At 39.9% G+C, this 15,479-nt stretch overlaps 1 pseudogene; it reads left to right on the top strand.

The window, feature by feature from the left end:
* Positions 1-15,479, top strand: part of LOC116476199 (T-complex protein 1 subunit zeta-like) — a 156,860-nt pseudogene that overhangs the window by 25,224 nt on the left and 116,157 nt on the right.

Raw genomic sequence — 15,479 nt, 5'->3', positions numbered from 1 at the left:
CTGTCTTAGGGAGTGCAGATAGTCCAGCCATAACTCTCTCAAAATGTCAGTTACCTTTCTGGGTTTGCTGTTATAGGCTCAGCTGGAAGCAGCTTGCTGGTTTGACTGAAACATCAGACTTTAAGGAATTCTTTTGTTATGCCTTCCATAGGTCATCATTGACAGTCAGGAGATGTTGTTCAGAGAAACTAGTTAGCTGGCAAAATAAATTAATGATGCTTTCCTTGGGTCTATTAAACAAGACCCCCACCCTTTGACCCGAGAATCTTCTGAAGGCTAATCATAAAAATGCTCAAGGAGAATGGTCTCTGGAGTGTGTGTGTCGGGGGGGTAATGAGAGTTATTGAATAAAGACAAACTGTTGACTCAGTGCCTCCTGACTTAGTCCTCTCTTGGGGTTTTAGTTGCTACTGCAATGCCTTCTTCTATTCATCAACTCTATAAATATCTGTTGAGTGCATCCTATGTAACATTTTACCTGGTGCTGGTGATCATGGTGACAACACAGATCTGGCCCCTGCCTTCATGGAACTTACTATCAAACAGAAGTAATAGATAGGTTACAAGTAATGAATTTCAGTTGACAAGTGTTGTGGAAGAGAAATATAAGGTGTTATGACCTCCTAGAACAAAGGAAAATAACACAGTCCGACGGAGTCTGGGGTGGGAATGGCCACAGTCTCCCTGAAAAAGTACCACTTTGGCTGAATTTTGTGTAATGCATAGGAGTCAGCCAGATGACAGTGATGTCTTTCTTCCTTTCCCACCTGGGTGGCATGAGTAGAAGATGTCTGAAGAAACAGTGTCATTTATACCAGAGAAGGAGTTGTATGTACAGGAGAAGGACAGGGTCTGAGTATTGGACATCAGTTGGTCAGTCTCATTAGTTGAGTGGAAGCCAAGGACTGAGCTCCACATTAAGTGAAAGAAGGTGGGAACAAAGCGACATATGAGTTAACTGAATGCCCACTCTGTGCCCAGCACAAAGATGAAACTTGTACAAGTTTTCTTATTTGTAAGAACTACATTATGATGTAGCTACAATTATCCCCACTTGATCAATGAGGAAAATAAAGCACGGAGAGTTAAGGCCCTCATTCCATGTTCACAGATAACAAGTGGGATTGATAGGATTCGAACCCAGATGTCCAGTTACTCTATGTTGCCTCTCACATCCACAAAGAAAATAGGGTATGATGGTATCTCATGGTGGTTTTGATTTGCATTTCTTTGATGGCCAGTGATGATGAGCATTTTTTCATGTGTCTTTTGGCTGCATAAATGTCTTCTTTTGAGAAGTGTCTGTTCATATCCTTCACCCACTTGTTGATGGGGTTGTTTGTTTTTTTTCTTGTAAATTTGTTTGTGTTCTTTGTAGATTCTGGATATTAGCTCTCTGTCAGATGAGTAGATGGCAAAAATTTCCTCCCATTCTGTAGGTTGCCTGTTCACTCTGATGGTAGTTTCTTTTGCTGTGCAGAAGCTCTTTAGTTTAATTAGATCCCATTTGTCAATTCTGGCTTTTGTTGCCATTGCTTTTGGTGTTTTAGACATGAAGTCCTTGCCCATGCCCATGTCCTGAATGGTATTGCCTAGGTATTCTTCTAGGGTTTTTATGGTTTTAGGTCTAACATTTAAGTCTTTAATCCATCTTGAATTAATTTTTGTATAAGGTGTAAGGAAGGGATCCAGTTTCAGCTTTCTACATATGGCTAGCCAGTTTTCCCAGCACCATTTATTAAATAGGGAATCCTTTCCCCATTGCTTGTTTTTGTCAGGTTTGTCAAAGATCAGATAGTTGTAGATGTGTGGCATTATTTCTGAGGGCTCTGTTCTGTTCCATTGTTCTATATCTCTGTTTTGGTACCAGTACTATGCTGTTTTGTTTATTGTAGATTTTGTTAGAATGGCGATCATTGAAAAGTCAGGAAACAACAGGTGCTGGAGAGGATGTGGAGAAATAAGAACACTTTTACACTGTTGGTGGGACTGTAAACTAGTCCAACCATCATGGAAGTCAGTGTGGCGATTCCTCAGGGATCTAGAACTAGAAATACCATTTGACCCAGCCATCCCATTACTGGGTATATACCCAAAGGATTATAAATCATGCTGTTATAAAGACACACGCACACGTATGTTTATTGCGGCACTATTCACAATAGCAAAGACTTGGAACCAACCCAAATGTCCATCAATGATAGACTGGATTAAGAAAATGTGGCACATATACACCATGGAATACTATGCAGCCATAAAAAAGGATGAGTTCATGTCCTTTGTAGGGACATGGATGAAGTTGGAAACCATCATTCTCAGCAAACTATCGCAAGGACAAAAAACCAAACACCGCGTGTTCTCACTTATAGGTAGGAATTGAACAATGAGAACACATGGACACAGGAAGGGGAACATCATACACTGGGGTCTGTTGTGGGGTGCGGGGAGGAGGGAATGATAGCATTAGGAGATATACCTAATGTAAATGATGAGTTAATGGGTGCAGCACACCAACATGGCACATGTATACTTATGTAACAAACCTGCAGGTTGTGCACATGTACCCTAAAACTTAAAGTATAATAAAATCAAAGAAAATAGGGTATCATATTAGGTCCCAGATTGATTGACATAGTTAAAATTCCCAAAGGAGAATAATAGTCACATAACTGCTAATTTATTGCATTTTCCGCACTAGATGGAAAGTGCCATCGGGGCAGAGGCCACATCTGCCTTCGTTTGGTTTCTCTATGCACTGTGCCTAGCACATTGTAGGTAAGTAGAAGACACTCCATAAATATTTTTCATTTAGGTAGATGCAATGGCAGACCTGACAGTCTAGGAGTGAAGAAACATCTGTAAACATATAATGGTAATACAATGTAGGAGATGATACTGGTAGGAGAAATTCATCTGGCCGGGTGCGGTGGCTCACACCTGTAATCCCAGCAGTTTCGGAGGCCATGGCAGGTGAATCATCTGAGGTCGAGAGTTCAAGAACAACCTGGCCAACATGGTGAAACCCTGTCTCTACTAAAAATACAAAAATTAGCTGGGTATGGTGGCTCATGCTTGTAATCCCAGCCATTCAAGAGGCTGAGACACGAGAAGCACTTGAATGAGACACAAGGAGCACTTGAACCAGGGAGGCGGAGGTTGCAGTGAGCCGAGATGGTGCCACTGCACTCCAGCCTGGACGACAGAGCCAGACTCTGTCTGAAAAAGAAAAAAAAAAAAAAAGATTAATCTATACTGCTGTGGAATTTCACAAGATGGAGACCTCTCTTCTTCTGACTGGAGGAATCAGGAAATTCTTCATGGCATGAGACTCAGTCTTGAAAACAGCGAGACTTAGGTGAACATAGATTAGTACAAGGTGCATGCACAATAAAGACACAGGATAATCAAACATTCAAAGACTGGAAATCTAAGATCACGTATAGAGAACAGCAAGGAACTTAGTTTGGCTAAAATATAGTGTGGTATGAAAGGAAGTTCTGGAAGGGAAATTTTGACTGAAAAACCTCCAGACTCTAAGGAACTTAGAGTTTGATTGGTGAGAGATGTGACTGTGAATTAACACAGTAGAGGAAAGAAGATGATAGATGTTCTGGATATCTGTTGCAGCATAACAAACCACCCAAAACTTAGACACTTAAAATGACAATGACTATTTATTTAGCTCACAAGTCTGCAATTTGGCCAGGGTTCAGCAGGGGAAGTCTGTTTTACAGGCAGGAACTGGAGTGGTTCAAAGGTGGGAGTGAGGCCCATTCTTGTCAGAAGGAGGTTGATGTAAGCTCACAGCTGGGACCTCAACTCCTCAGTGGGGCTGTCAGTGGGCATACCTACCCATGGTCTCTCCATGTGCCATAGGCTTCCTCACAGGGTGGAGGCTGGGTTTAAAGTGCAAGCACCTCAAAGGGGATGAGGTGGAAGCTGTTGCCATTTTATAACTTAACTTCGGAAGTCACATAGTGTCACTTTGTTTTTAGTCACTGGCCTACCCAGATTCAGGAGAATGGGAAGACTGTCAACATCATACAGTACACGCAGCAGATGGGATGGGATATGCTGGTGCAGCCATCTTTGGAAAATACAATTTGAAGATGCGTTCTATTATAAATCTGTTAGGTACTATGGGGTAAACAGAGATACAAACGATCTGCCCTTTTTCCAGAGTTGTGTGCAATCTATTGGTGACAGGGAGTGAGATAGGGTAAGGGGGCAGGGGAAAGAAAGCCACACACTGAGTAATAGTAAGAATCCCTATGTGGTAAGTGCTTGTTCAGGTTGCACTGATCATGCTGATGAGAGGAAGAATCCACTCTCATTTACTCACTGACTTGCACAAGCAAGCCTGTATGTTTAAAATGCTCAATCCAAGATTTAGTGAACAATAAAATCTGCTGTTGAAACAAAGAAGGAACAGATGTACATCAGTCCACTTCTAAAAAGTCTCTGGGCAAGTACTATTTGCCATTTGCTAGACCAGATTCAATTGTGTAAAACTTTTGGGATCCTAAGCCAATATTCCTAAACCTATGTGTGCATCTTCAGAGTCAGGTAGAAGGTACAGAGAAACCCTTCCAGTAGGTGCACAGATACGGTGCTCAAATATCTGTGCAGCGGTGGTCTGTTATTTTCCATGTAACTTCAAATCCTGCAAGTGTCGATACAGTTTTCTTTGTGGTAGTAAGTCCAGTTCAAATTATTCCATAATTTCTTTCTCTCTCTCATGCTGTCTCTCACTCATTCTAATGTAAGCTGAGCTGACAGCCAGAGAAATCAGGAGAATACTTACAGGTCTACTAGAAATAACAACGGAAGGAAGAAATGATTGGATGAGTGTGCATTTGTCAGCTTTGGACAGAACTGGGGCAGAGGTGCCTCTGAAGGTGAGAAGACGACCAAGGGGAGCAGTCTGGCAGGAGAGGTCCACTGGGAGAAAGCATCGCTGTGTTTAACACAAGCATCCAGTTCCTTGGCAGCCCGAGTCTCTGTGCACTGGAGCACGTTTAAAACAAATATGAGAAAAATCCTGACCCCAAGTTGGATACTCTCTCAGCTAATCGCAGAGCTCAGGTGGGTTCAGTTCAGCTACTATTCAGGCCTTGCCTTTGTTATGCTCCTTTACTCTCACCCAGTCAGCAAAGCCTCCCTCCTGACTGGATTGTCTGTTGTGGCCTGTGTGGCTGTACTCAGTTGGGAGCACCAATTTGCTGCTCTCTGGGAGCTTACTGGATGCCCTGCCTGCATTGCAGGAATCACTATTCCCCCCCACCTGAGTAGAGTGGCCCTTACCCAGTGACGTCTTCCTTCCCTTTGCACCTGGTCCCTTCATTTATGCCTGAAATGGCAGATTCTTCCTTGCATGTCTTCCAACGACATGGCACCTGCAGGCCTCTTTTTTTAGTTCACTGGTTCTCCTGCTCCCACTGCCATGGGTATGACCACTTATATCCCTCCACACATTGTTTCATGAGAATATGACAGGAGAGAAGGGGATTATAATGAATAGAGATTCTTTTCCCCAATAAAGCAGAGAAAAAAAGTAATACTTTCCATCACCTCTCGACTCTACATGTGGTTGTGATCAGACAATAATCACCTATCCTTCTAGTAGGGAGTGGCATCTGCATGCCATTCCATTGTCGAGGGCATATCTTTGGAGTTATCTACCCAACAAGATGCCTCTAGTCTACCAGCTAGACTTCCTGTCTCTAGTCTTCTCTTACTCCAATCCTTCCCCACAGTATTTCCAGGATGACATGTAAGTGATATAAATCTCAATTTACTCATCTAGTTCAGACATTTGAATGAATCTCCATTGCCCTCAGAATAAACTCCAGACTACTAAATAGGGACACAGGTCCTTAGTAAACTGGCCTCAATTCTGCTTCAACCTTAATAGATGAAGTAAGTTCTTTGAAGATAGAGACTATGCCAAATTCTTGTTCACCATTACATTCCAGTACTCAGAACAGCACTTGACACACAGGACGTTCTCAATACATTGTTGTTAAATGGATGGATGACTTAACTATGGCAAAGTCAAACTTCTGAAGGCATTCCTTGGATGCCTTCAGAAGTATGACTTTGAGGCTTTTTATTTTTTTTTTGAGACGGAGTCTCGCTCTGTCACCCAGGCTGGGCTGGAATACAGTGGGGCGATCTTGGCTCATTGCAACCTCTGCCTCCCAGGTTCAAGCAATTATCCTGCCTCAGCCTCCTGAGTAGCTGGGATTACAGGTGCACACCATGACATCCACTAATTTTTGTATGTCTAGTAGAGACGGGGTTTCACCATGTTGGCCAGGCTGGTCTCAAACACCTGACCTCAGGTGATCTGCCTGCCTCAGCCTCCCAAAGTGCTCGGATTACAAGTGTGAGTCACTGCACCTGGCCACTTTGAGGCCTTTTGTCTTAGTCCATTTATGTTGCTCTAAAGGAATACTGAGTTTGGGTAATTTATAAAGAAAAGAGTAATTTTTTTTCATTCCAACTTTTAATTTAGGTTCCAGGAGTACATATGCAGGTTTGTTACATAGGTGAATTGCATGTCATGGAAGTTTTATGTACAGATTATTTTGTCATCCAGATAATCAGCATAATACCTGATAGGGAATTTTTCAATCCTCACCCTACTATCACCCCCCACCCTCAAGTAGGCCTTGGTGTCTACTGTTTACTTCTTTGTGTCCATGAGTACCCAGTTTTCAGCTCAAACTTATAAGTGAAAATATGCAGTATTTAGTTTTATGTTCTCCTTAGGATAATGGCCTCCAGCTTCATCAGTGTCACTGCAAAGGACATAATTTCATTCTTTTTTATGGCTGCATAGTATTCCATGCTGTAGATGTACCACATTTTCTTTATGCAGTGCACCATTGATGGGCATCTAGGTTGATTCTATGTCTTTGCTATTTTGTATAGTGTTGTGATTAACATACACATGCATGTGTCTTTATGGTAGAACAGTTTATACTCCTTTGGTTATATACCCAGTGGTGGGTGATGGGATTGTTGGGTTGAATGGTAGTTCTACTTTAAGTTTTTTTTTTTTTTTTTTTTGAAAAATCACTAGACTGCTTTCCACAGTGGCTTAACTAATTTACACTCCCACCAGCAGTGTATAAACATTCCATTTTCTCTGCAACCTTGCTACAATCTGTTATTTTTTCCTTTAATGATAGCCACTCTTACTCTTGTGAGACAGTATCTCATTGTGGCTTGGATTTGCATTACCCTAATGATTAGGGATACGGAGCATTTGTTCATGTATTTGTTGGCCATGTGTATGTCTTTTGAAAGAAGCCCTTTGCCCATTTTTTAAATGAGGTTGGTTGGTTGTTGCTTGTTGATTTGTTTAAGTTCCTTGTAGATTCTGGATATTAGAGCTTTATCAGATGCATAGTTTGCAAATATTTTATCCCTTTCTGTAGGTTGTCTGTTTACTCTGTTGATTTTTTTGTTTATTTGTTTTTGTTGTTTTGTTTTTGTTTGGCTGTACAGAAGCTCTTTAGTTTAATTAGGTTCCACTTGTCCATTTTCGACGTGGGTTTTGTTGCAATTGCTTTTTGAGTCTTTATCACGAAGTCTTTGCTAGGGCTGATGTCCAGAACAGCATTTCCTGTATTTTCTTCTAGGTTTCTTATAGTTTTAGGTTTTACATTAAGTCTTTAAACCATCTTGAGTTGATTTTTGTATGCAGTGAAAGGTAGGAGTCCAGTTTCAGTCTTCTGCATATAGTTAGCCAGTTATACCTGCACCATTTTTTGAACAGGGAGTTCTTTTCCTATTTGTTTTTGTCATCTATGTCAAAGATCAGATGGTTGTAAGTGTGCAGATTTATTTCTGGGTTCGTGAATCTGTTTCATTGGTCTATGTGTCTGTTTTCATACCAGTACCATGCTGTTTTAGTTGCTGTAGCCTTATAGTATAGCTTGAAGTCAGGTGGTGTGATGAATCCAGCTTTGTTCTTTTTGCTTCAGCTTTGGCTATTCAGGCTCTCTTTTGGTTCTCAGTGAATTTTGTAATAGTTTTTTTCTAATTCTGTGAATAATGTCATGATAGTTTGATAGGTCATTGATAATTTGATGGAATAACATTGAATCTATACGTTTATTTGGGCAGTATGGCCATTTTAACAATAATCATTTTTCCTATCCATGAATATGGGATGTTTTTCCATTTGCTTGTGTTGTCTGATTTCTTTCAGCAGTGTTTTGCAATTCTCATTGTAGAGATATTTCACTTCCCTGGGTACCTGTATTCCTAGGTATTTTATTCTTTCTGTGGCTATTGGGAATGGGATTGCATTCTTGATTTCACTCTCAGCTTGGACATTGTTGGTATACAGAAATGCTACTGATTTTTTACATTTATTTTTTATTCTGAAACTTAGCTGAAGTTGTTTATCAGATTTAGGAGCCTTTGAGCAGAGACTGTGGGGTTTTCTAGGCCTAAAATCATATCATCTGTGAAGAGAGATAGTTTGACTTCCTCTTTTCCTATTTGGATGCCCTTTATTTCTTTCCCTTGCTTGATTGTTCTGGCTACACTTCCAGGACTATGTTGAGTAGGAGTGGTGATGGTGGGCATCCTTGTCTTGTTCTGGCTCTCAAGGGGAATGGTTCCAGTTTTTATGTGTTCAGTATTATGTTGACTGTGGATTTATCATAGATGGCTGTTATTAATTTGAGGAATAGTCCTTCAATATTTAGTTTCTTGAGAGCTTTACCATGAAATGACTTTAAATTTTATCAAAAGCCTTTTCTGTGTCTATTCAGATAATTATATAGTTTTTAGTTTTAGTTCCATTTATGTGATGAATCACATTTATTGATCATTAGCATATGTTGAGCCAACCTTGCATCCCAGGGATGAAGCCTGCTTGATTGTGGTGGATTACCTTTTCGATGTGCTGCTGGATTTGGTTTGCTAGTATTTTGTTGAGGATTTTTGCATCTCTGTTCATCAGGGATATTGGACTGAAGTTTTCTTTTTTCACTGTGCTCTCTGCCAGGTTTTGGAATCAGAATGATGCTGGCCTCATAGAATGAGTGTGGGAGGAGCTCCTTCTCCTTGAATTTTTGGAATAGTTTCTGTAGAATTGGTACCAGCTCTTCATTGTATGTCTGGTAGAATTTGACTGTGAATCTGTCTGGTACAGGGCTTTTTCTAGTTGGTAATTTTTTTTCTTTTTTTTTACTACCGATTTAATTTTGGAACTTGTTATTGGTCTGTTCAGGGTTTCAATTTCTTCTCGGTTCAGTCTTGGAAGCTTGTATATTTCTGGGGATTTATCCATTTGTTCTTGGTTTTCCAGTTTGTTTGCATGAAGAGATTCATAATAGTTGCTGAGAAATTTTTGCATTTCTATGGGTTTGGTGGTAATGTTCTCTTTGTCATTTCTAATTGTGCTTATTTGCATCCTCTCTCTTTTTTATTAGCCTAGCTAGTGGTCTATCAATTTTATTTCTTTTTTCAAATAACCAACTTTTGATTTCATTGATCTTTTGCATGATTTTTCTCATTTCCATTGTGTTCAGTCTAGCTCCGATTTCAGTTGTGTCTTTTCTTTTGCTAGCTTTGGGGTTGGTTTGCTCTTGTTTTCCTAGTTCCTCTAGCTGTGATGTTAGGTTATTTGAGATATTTCTAACTTTTTGATTGGCTGTTTAGCACTATCAGCTTTCCACTTAACATAGCTTTAGCTGTGTCCCAAAGATTCTGGTATATTGTATCTTTGTTTTTATTATTTTCAAAGAGTTTCTTGATTTCTGCCTTAATTTCATTATTTACTCAAAGTCATTCAGGAGCAGATTGCTTAATTTCCATTTAATTGTATGGTTTTGGAAACTTCTTGGTATTGATTTCTATTTTTATTGCACTGTGGTCTGAGAGGGTGGTTGATATAATTTCAGGTTTTTTGAATTTGTTGAGAATTGTTGAGCGTGTGGTCAATGTTAGAGGATGTGCCATGTGTATATGAGAAAAATGTATATTCTGTTGTTATTGCATGGAGTGTTCTGGAGATGTGTGTTAGGATTATTTGGTCGAGTGTCAAGTTTAGGTCATGAATATCTTTGTTAGGATTCTGCCTTGATGATCTGTCCAATACTGTCAGTGGGGTGTTGAAGTCTCCCACTATTACTTCATGGTTATCTAAGCCTCTTCATAAGTCTCTACAAACTTGTTTTATAAATCTGGGTGCTTCAGTGTTGAGTGTATGTGTGTGTGTGTATATATATATATATCTTCATGTTGAATTGAACCCTTTACCATTATGCAATTCTGTTCTTTTTGATCATTGTTGGTTTAAAGTCTGTTTTGTCTGAAATCAGAATAGCAAGATGTGCTCTGAAGAAAATAGGTTTACTTGGCTCATGATTCTTCTGGCTGGAAGACTGGGAATATGGTGAAAGCCTCAGGCTGCTTTCACTCATGGCACAAGGTGAAGGGGTATATGCAGAGATTGTGTGGTGAGAGAGGAAATAACAAAGAGTGGCAGGGGAGAAGGCAGCCTCTTTTTTAACAACCAGTTCTCACAGGAACTAATAAAAGTAAGAAATAACTTATACCCCCACTCCCTCATCCAGAGAGGGTAGGCATTAATGTATTCATAAGGAATCTGTCCCCATGACCCAAACCTCCAAACTATTAGGCCCAACGTCCAACATTGGAGATAAAATTTCAAGATAAGATTTGGAGGGGTCAAACATCCAAACTATAGCACCTTTTATTAAGGACCATTTCAGTATAAGACTGGCATAAAACATCCCTGCCTTAAACTAATACTCCAACTAAAAATATCTTCAACCTATTCATTTTGGTTACTTGGAAACTCATGTTTTCCACTGTTAAAGCCCATAAAATAAGAGGATTTCTCTTACAAATACTGTAGCTTAACCATGAGAATAGTATGCAATAATGCAGTGAAGTACACAAGTTTGAAGTCAGCCAACTCTCTGCTCAGGTCCAGCTCCTTCAGGAACTGGCTATGCAATCTCAGAAGATGGAAATGATAATGGTATCTGTCTCATAAGGTTCTTGTGATGGTTAAATGCCGGTGCTTAGTATTACTAGTGTTATAATTTTCACTTCCCTTCCTCTTACTGTGCTTCCTTTAGGATGTTCATTGCAGCAGAGCCCACAGTCAGCTGCTTCATGTGTCTGTCTTGAGTCACTGGGAAAGGAGGCATCTCTGTGTAGAGAGGATGTTTACTTCACTGTAGTGTAGGAGCTGAGGCTCATGTAGCTCACTTTTCTAGAATCCCTTTCTCAGCATCTTCTCAATGTTTGCCTTACTGACAGCCTTTTCCTTCAGCCCCCATCTTCAGGCCTCATCATTCCCTCCAACTCTTCCTCATTGCTCCCTGTCCTAGTTGATGTTTTCTCTCAGAAAACTTGATTTCTGGAGAAATGAGGTTTTTAAAGCCTGTGCACTTCAATTCAAGGTGGACTAATGGTAGAACCCCCTCAATTCTGACCACAAAAATGTCCTAAATGTGCCACGTATCTCTTGCCTGAGCCTATGACCCAGCCATCCATGAGGTCACTCTCCCAGACACTCCTTTCTCCCAAAGTCATAATGTACTATACCGGCAGCCCACTCATACTCTGTACTACATCTGTGTATGTATGTGTGTTTCTGGCTCACCTTTTAGCTTGTAAGTTCTCTATGAGTCTCCTTCCTATTTCTGGGATTCCCCAACATCTGGGGCAGTATACTGGGAAGTAAATGATTATCTAATTGTTTTATTCATAGGCAAAATATATACATGATATTACTCTTTGTATCCTTATCCTCTATCAGATTAGGGATATGCTCAAGTTTTCACAGGAGTTTGGTTTAGTGTCATGGGATCATAGCGATTATGGGAAAAATATTCGCTCGTCTCAGTTTAAAAAAGTCTGCATTTGTTGAGTACTTTGTGGCATGTATTCTTCTACTATTATTTCATTTAATTTCATATATATAAATCCCCCTTATATATAATACATAAATCTATGTATAAGTCTCCATTTTAGATGAGAAAATGTAGGCTCCATACTAAACAAATGTTCCAAGGTCCCATTCACGTTCCATTAGGCATATGTAGGACAAGCTGCATAATTTAGAAGTCTCAGTACATAATTCAAATGCAAAGACCCTTGTTCAAAAATTATTAAGAATTTCAAGCCAGTAATAGCAGACCATTAAACCAAGCATGATGCCCTTCTGAGTGGTGCCCTTCTGAGTGGGGGACCCTGTGTGACTGCAGAGGTTTCAGGCTCATGAAGCCAACCCTAGCCATATGGCTCTGAAAGGGTAGTTGGAAAATGCAGACTGAGTGGCATGAGCCCAGAAAAATCCTGGAGGCTTTATTATTTATTTATAAAAGAGGGGGAAATTGATTTGGGGCAAAAACCTACCATCTCTGTTACAGCCAATAAAATTAGTCAATAAAGACAGATTCCAAGGCATATTCAGTATTCAAAACCAAGTGTATCTTACAAGAAAGCCCTTAATCCCAACCATCCCATCCCAGTTGTAAAGTGAGTTGGGAGATCGCAACTACCTACCAGTCTGTGGATGTTACTTGGACTGGTAACATGACTGATGTTCAGGGCCCATCTTTTCCATTCCTTTGATATAGTCTTCCAAAGCTGCCCCCACTACAGGAAGAACACCCTCGATTTAGTGCTCTCATTAGGAAGAGTGACAGAAAGAAGCCACTGGAAGAGTTAAGATAGAACCAAAGTCAAGTGGTTTGGTTTTTGAAACAAATACTGGTGATTGAAACAAGAGAGAAATTTCTCTCTCACACATATGATAATCTGAGCATAGGCAGGCCAGGACTGACATGGAAGCTCCATAATATCAGGGACCCAGCCTTTTTCTATCTCATAGGTTTGCTGTCAATGTACAGGATTCCCCTTTGGTCTGAGATGATGTCTCAGCTTCCCAGTGCAAAGTCTTCACATTCTGGCTAGTGGACAGAGGGAAAAGGAAGTGGAAGACACAACTGCCAATTGTCAACATCACTTCTCTTACTAATCCATTAGTCGGAATTTAGTCACATTTTCACATCTAGCTGAAATGGAAGCTGGAAAATGCATATGACTGGCTAAAACTTGAGGGCTCTACTGCTAAAAGAAGGTGGGAATAGTTATTGGGAGGTCACTAGCTGTCTCTGCCATAGCCAATAAAATTAATGAATATTGAGTTTGATCCAGCATGGATGTTTCTTAGAGTCTCAAAAGCAAGTGAGCATTCATACATCAAGCATAGTCATTTTCTCACACCGATTAAGACATTCAGAACCAGGCCATTTTACCACAGAACATCATTCTTCTATATGAGTTTATTTAACAGCAATTTTATATTTCATAAATGCTATGATTGGATTTTCATTATTAATAGAGTCATCAGTAATTTATTTCCTTAAATGAGAAAAACAGTCGCTTTTCTGGGTTAGATACATAAGCAAATTATGTATACATTTCAGTTGAAAGAAATGTAAATGTTTATAAGATACCAGTTTTGCCAGATGTCTACCAGAAACATGATAACACATAATCAAATGCATGTACCTAATCATTTATTTAATCAAAAAGCAATACATATGTGTTTATACACATTTAAAGCAATATACATGTGTTATACAATTATGTATTACTATTTATGTACATTAACATGTTAATATTTATTTTTATTATGATAGCAAATATGAGGTAATACAGGAACCTAATATATTTTCCGATGTAGAAATTAGATATCACATTCTTAGAAATAAAACCCTCAAAACTTTGTAATTTTTTTCTTGGGATATGGAATTCAACATATCTAAAATGTGAAACATTTCACAATGTTTTATTCATATTTTGTCCTATTTCACAATACTTCAACTGAAGAGGCAAGAATTTTCAAAAAGTGTATTGCAGGGCTGCACTTTTTTACTTTTATTCTAAAGAATTTATCCGAGATTACAGAGGTTTATAGACACCTAAGAACCTCTGTATTAGGAATAGAGGAAAAAAGATGAAAATGTAAGCAGAGTAGCCTTCTGAATCTACACCCATCCAGTTAGACTTTTAAATATAGTGCCTTTAAGATGGGACCAGATATGAAAAAGTCATGGCCTGCCAGAGTTCATAATGTGCCATGCATTCTTTAATTTAAAGATGGTATGCATCTACCCCTAGACTAGAGCCACCAGGATTCCAGACCCTGCCCATGCCAGGCATTAGTAATCAACTGCTGCACTATTACTAGGCAGCCACTTTTAGCTGATGATAATTAACGTGTGAGATGGGATGTATTCATCATCTGTATTTTCATGCAAGCCTTTAGTCTAAACTCATTCAATAGCTATCATAGTAGAAATTGGGATTATAAAGATAATAAATACTTATTCCTTTCAGGAAGAAGCTAAGAAAAAGGACAAATATAAGGCAGTTGATAAGACCTTAGAGGTGAGTGTAGGATACTATGGGAGCCCAGACAGCAGAGTGGAGGGTGGGAGAGACACAAGGAAGGTTTCACAAAAGAAGAGGCCATTAAGCTCATATATTCAGAATAAACCTTTTCTGGCAAAGAAATGTAAGTCATAGGTGTGGGTGTCTTCTCTACCCTGTTGTACACAGTGAACATGACAGTGAGGGCTATGCTGCCTGACACACCTTCTCTTGCAGCTTATTATGAATGACTTCATCTGAGAAGAGCCTTTCGTGATGCTAGTGGTCCTCCTGCTTTGAGAACAGAGGGTGGAGAATAGCCACATAAGCATGTGATAATGACAAAAATTTTGAAAGCTCATCAAACTAATCATCATTTTGAAAAATCTATCTCATGTATTGAATGGAAACAAAACCCAATGTGACAATATCAGATACACTCTGGGACAAGAAAACCACACTGTGTCAGTACTTTTCCTTTTCAACCTCATGAAGCACTGCGTAGCTCATGGATTCAATGAAGGACCTCTGTGGGCAGGCATCAGGGGGCGAGAAGAAAGCCAGCCACATGGTGTGTGATATGGTTTGGCTCTGTGTCTCCACCCAAATCTCATCTTGAATTGTACTCCCAGAATTCCCATGTGTTGTGGGAGGAACCCGGAGGGAGATTATTTGAATCATGGGGGCGGTTTCCCCCATACGGTTCTTGTGGTGGTGAATAAGTCTCATGAGATCTGATGGTTTTATCATGGGTTTCCACTTTTGCATCTTCCTCATTTTCTCTTGGTGCCTCCATGTAAGAAATACCTTTCACCTCCTGCCATGATTCTGAGAACTCCCAGCCATGTGGAACTGAGTCTAATTAAACCTCTTTTTCTTCCCAGTTTCTGGTATGTCTTTATCAGCAGCGTGAAAATGGACTAATACAGTGTGACTGCAGTGGCTGCAGCAGTCAGAATCCCCACTCTGGCCCCAGAGGTTCCACGGAAGCTACAGCAGCATTTAGGATGGGGGTGGGGAGTAAAGTGGTGAGAGGA

Source organism: Hylobates moloch, unplaced genomic scaffold (genome assembly GCF_009828535.3).
Source record: "Hylobates moloch isolate HMO894 unplaced genomic scaffold, HMol_V3 SCAFFOLD_11, whole genome shotgun sequence".
NCBI classification, from domain to species: domain Eukaryota; kingdom Metazoa; phylum Chordata; class Mammalia; order Primates; family Hylobatidae; genus Hylobates; species Hylobates moloch.
This window is presented reverse-complemented; position numbering and strand designations above follow the sequence as displayed.